At 40.8% G+C, this 4762-nt stretch overlaps 1 long non-coding RNA gene across 1 annotated transcript; it reads left to right on the forward strand.

Moving 5' to 3' along the window:
- The first annotated feature begins 765 nt into the window (after nt 1-765).
- Nucleotides 766-3736, forward strand: LOC134452015 (uncharacterized). The gene is made up of 6 exons (XR_010035333.1): nt 766-1327; nt 1419-1519; nt 1773-1883; nt 1988-2073; nt 2775-2866; nt 3434-3736. It is a non-coding gene; the product is annotated as an uncharacterized LOC134452015 (long non-coding RNA).
- Nucleotides 3737-4762: the final 1026 nt, after the last annotated feature.

A 4762-nucleotide genomic window follows, 5' to 3' on the forward strand; every position in this document is an offset into this window, starting at 1 on the left:
ATATAATAATTGCCCTATGAGCTAATTTTGTGCCTGGTCTATTTGGCTGCCTTAATTCCCTTCTACACTGTCCTTCTCCGTGTCCAGGTGTTTGCCTGTCTTGCACCTTCCTTTGGAGGTCCATGTGAGGCTGATATACAGGTGGTATAACATAACAGTCCCCTTATTACATCCGTGGCATTACCACACAACAATTTTTTTTTTTTTTTTTTTTCGCCCTCTCGCTTCAACTTTTTCCTGAAAAAATCCGAGAACCAACAAATTAAATTGGTGTGGCCTAACGACAGCATTTTCGTTTGGGGGCCGCAAGCTGGCATCTGAAGGCTGTCTTCGGTTTCCACAAGTGTCATGTTAGTTCTACATACTGTAGGGGAGTCGACGGGCTTTCTTCTTTTTCTGTGTCAACTAGAACTAGTTTTATGAGAGCAAGTGCTTGTGTTGTGTGACTTCTCCTGACTCCTGCGATGTTCTTCCGAGGCCGAGCTCACTGCGACTTGCACCTTTCACAAGTCCGAACTCTGATAAAGGCAGAGGGAGGGATAGCTCGCGCATTACCGGTATGTTAGGTGTGGTAAGTCGCATCGTGTGTTTGGGCAGCTTGCCTGTGCAAGAAAATGTTGTCGCGACAATTGTTTATTGTTTGTGTGTCAACTGGCGTTTCTTATCTCGTATGTGCTTTGCTTGCTTGATTAGAGTCGTATCTCTACCAGAGACGTTCTTAATGCTTTAGAACAGAGAATCTTTGTCTCTACTACGTAGCTGTTTGATAAATGCGGATGAAGGCTACGCGTGGAAAACGTGTTTACATTCACCAGTCGTTGTGTTCCAAAATTACTTAAATGCGGAGGGAATAGTTATCCAATTTCTTTCATTCACGAGCAGGGATGTGTTGCTTTGTTGACGCTACAGGGAAGTTTCCTGGTTTAAAGAAATTTGTGGCTATAGGCAACAGCTACTTCAACATGCTTTGCATGAAATCGTGCGTGTGTAACTTAGTTCTAGTGTGAGTGTGTGATATTGTACTCTGTGCAGTATTTACGAAGGGACTGGTTGGTTTATATTTTTGTTTATGTAAATGAAAAATGTAAAGTTGTGTGTAGTAGTGAGACAAAAGCCTTTCATACATTTATTTAAGGTTGTCTGTTGTCTGTTTGAAGGTGTGTCTGCAAAGCTCTGAAACGTTTTGTCTTTTTTTATCTCTTCTGCTCTGGATAAGGTGGACTTCTCTCCTCTGACCGGTTACCAAGACAGCTGGGTGTGTAGGAAACTGGAACTAAGTCACTGAAGAAGTAAACCGATGAAAACCGATTTGGATTGTCTGAGAGATGTAAGTCAGTGAGTTCAGGATAAATGTGTATCAACTGTATTGTAGGCTTATTACTTGAACAATAAAATCACAACAACTGCTTATTTTTCAGCTGTAGGGCACAAGTAAGAGGAGAAGAATGCTGCTCAGCTGGGTCGGCGTCGGCCACACTACTTATTCAAGAAGCCCTTGGATATCATCGGCATGTATGAAGTAAGTTTTTAATGTCATGCACAACAGCAGGCGTGAATGCGCTCGCACACGCGCGCACACACACACACACACACACTAACAATGAGAGCTGGCCTGATATTGTTCTTTGATGCTGTGAATGTGTATGGAATGCCTACTGTCTGGTGTCACTTCAGACAATTTTGCTACGGTTTACTGTATGTTCTGTCTATCTGTCTGCCAAACTCTCAAACTTGTTGTCTGTCTTTTTGTCTTCCTCTTTGGGCACCGGCAGGCACAGTCATTCCGGTAGTCCGTTCCTCGATGGACGTGATGACCTGGCACCAAAACCGCTTAATGTGTACGGAGCTGTGTCTGCATCGAGGGAAGAACGCGGCACTGAAATGTGAGTGTATGATCCAAGAATTGTAAACATGGGTACCAGTTGTACTATATATTTCACAGTAAAATCCCAATTACTCATAGTTATTCATTCTTTTTCTGCTGTAGGACACAAATGAAAGAAGATTACTTCTGCTCTGCTGGGTCTGTGACACTATTTATCCGAGGAGTCCTCAAACATCAGGATGTAGGAAGTAAGATCTTTTTATGTCATGCATAACAGCCCATGCGTGCACGCACACGCACACACACACACACACACACCACACATATGCTCATACACACATGCACACACACACACACACGTACAAAACATGCGCATGCACACCCCACTCTACACCACACACAGATAAACACACACAACCTTAAAGGGACACTGTGTGAGATTTTTAGTTGTTTATTTCCAGAATTCATGCTGCCCATTCACTTATGTTACCTTTTTCATTAATGCTTACCACCACCATCAAATTCTAAGCATTCATTATGAATTGAAAAATTGAACTTTTCAGACATGAAAAGGGGGATCTTCTCCATGGTCCGCCATTTTGAATTTCCAAAATTAGCCATTTTTAGCTGCAAAAATGACTCTACTTGGACCATGCTAGAAAATATTTGTTTATTACTTAGTAAACTTTCATGCAAAGATTAAATTTGGCAATAGGCAGCCCAGTTTCAATGAGCAGCATAGTTGCAGTACCTTTTTTGACCATGTCCTGCACAGTGTCCATTTAAAGGAAAATCCCTACTAGTTTCAACATCCAATTATATTGTTCTCACTACCACTGGTTTGTCAGGACCCAACAACGCAGTTCAGGATAAATGTGTATGTCAACTGTATTGTAGGCCTATGACTTTAACAATACAATCACAATAACTGCTTATTTTTTGGCTGTAGGACACAAGTAAAAGGAGAAGAATGCTGCTCAGCTGGGTCGGCGGCCACACTACTTATTCAAGAAGCCCTTGGATATCATCAGCATGTATGAAGTACGTTTTTTTATATCAATGCACAACAGCAGGCGTTAATGCACACACACACTCACACACACACACAATGAGGCCTGATATTGTTCTTTGGTTCTGTGAATGTGTATGGAATGCCTACTGTCTGGTGTCACTTCAGACAATTTTGCTACAGTTTACTGTATGTTCTGTCTACTAGTTTGCCAAACTCTCAAACTTGTTGTCTTTCTTTTTGTCTTCCTCTTTGGGCACCGGTAGGCACAGTCATTCCGGTGCAGTCAAGTCAGAAATAACATTTTATATACCTGTGTGTGTGTGTGTGTGTGTGTGTGTGTGTGTGTGTGTGTGTGTGTGTGTATATATATTACATTACATTACATTATTACATTACATTGCATTTGGCAGACGCTTTATAACCAAAGCGACTTTCAAAAGAGGACATAATCAAGCCCACATCACAAGTAAATACAAAGTGTACAGGAGATATACAGAACAATATAATTTACCTAAACCATATTTATGATGACTGAGATGGAAAAGCCATGTCTTGGCCTAATCATTTACACTTTTCTTTTGTTTTGCTTTTTCAAGACTTGTGGTGAGATGCCAAGAGCTGCCATGAGGGATATGCAACCTGCAGCTTCACCGTGCTTTTGGGAGGTCATCTACTACGTGAACCTTAATATCTACAAGCCAGCTACTTTAAATCCTTGAAAGGGTAGTGATGTCAATCAAACCAGATCACGAGACAAGGTCCTGAGGTACAAACTGTCAATATAATTGCGACATCCCTGTCAGTTCTTTTGGACTGGATACATGCTGTGTTTGAAATGTATTATTTGGATAACCACCCATCAGGGAATACCTTGTTTGTTAATGACAGATAGACCTGCCATGGACATATAGTGCACACTTTGATGTTTTTTTTTTTAACGTTTTCTATGTTTTTTCAATGTTTTTTTATTTATGTTCTGTTATATGCTGGTTATGTAAGTACTGTATGGAATGTAGTGACTGTAGAGACCAAGACAAATTTCAACCTGGGGACAATTAAGTTCACTCCACTCTGTTAGCACAGTTATGGATGCACTGTAAAGTTTGTAATTAACAAAAAGTACGGTGAGAAGCCTGTTTGTGCAGATGGACCTGCTGGCGGGTCTGTTTACTCATAGCTAAAAAGCAACATATTCTCTGTGCAAAGCACATGGGCTCTTCGCAAAGGGGTTAAACATTTTAATGTGCTGTTTTACAGTGTGCTATACCAGGGTTTCCCAAACTGGGGTGCATGCACCCCTTGGGGGTGCGCTGCCTGCCGCAAGGGGGTGCACGAGCTGAACAATGGCTGAGATGTGTGTTTTTACACAAAATTCATGAACATTACATGTTGTTTGGTGAATTGTATGCTGGAAGTATCCATCTTTAAGTGTCATTTATAACTCCTAGACTTGTCATGCAACAAATTCCATTATAATGATGGCAGAAAAAAACGTCAGGTCTATTGGAAATGAGTTTTGCTCAAAATTTGCGGCTGTGCAACATTGGCTTAGGGGGTGCGAGAACTACACTGAAATGTAAAAGGGGGTGCGCAGGGAAAAAAGTTTGGGAACCACTGTGCTATACAAAAGGTAAGGTGAAACTAAATTTTTGAATTTCTATAATTGTACAGTGTCACTGAAATCAAATTGGTAAAACAGAAATCATTGGTAAAACAGAACCATTTCCTTTAACCCCTTTTAGCAGACCCTATGTTTTAACTTTACTGTCACCAATATTGTAATGACTGAGTTTTAACCTGTTACTTAAAGCTCTTGGTAATGTCATAGCAATGTTGCTGTGATGTAGTTGAGTCTTTTCGGTCATGAGTGATCAGTCTTGCTGATAACCCATCTTTGCAAAGAGGCTAAAAAGATGCATGTAAAT

Source organism: Engraulis encrasicolus, chromosome 7 (genome assembly GCF_034702125.1).
Source record: "Engraulis encrasicolus isolate BLACKSEA-1 chromosome 7, IST_EnEncr_1.0, whole genome shotgun sequence".
In the NCBI taxonomy this organism is placed as follows: Eukaryota; Metazoa; Chordata; class Actinopteri; order Clupeiformes; family Engraulidae; genus Engraulis; species Engraulis encrasicolus.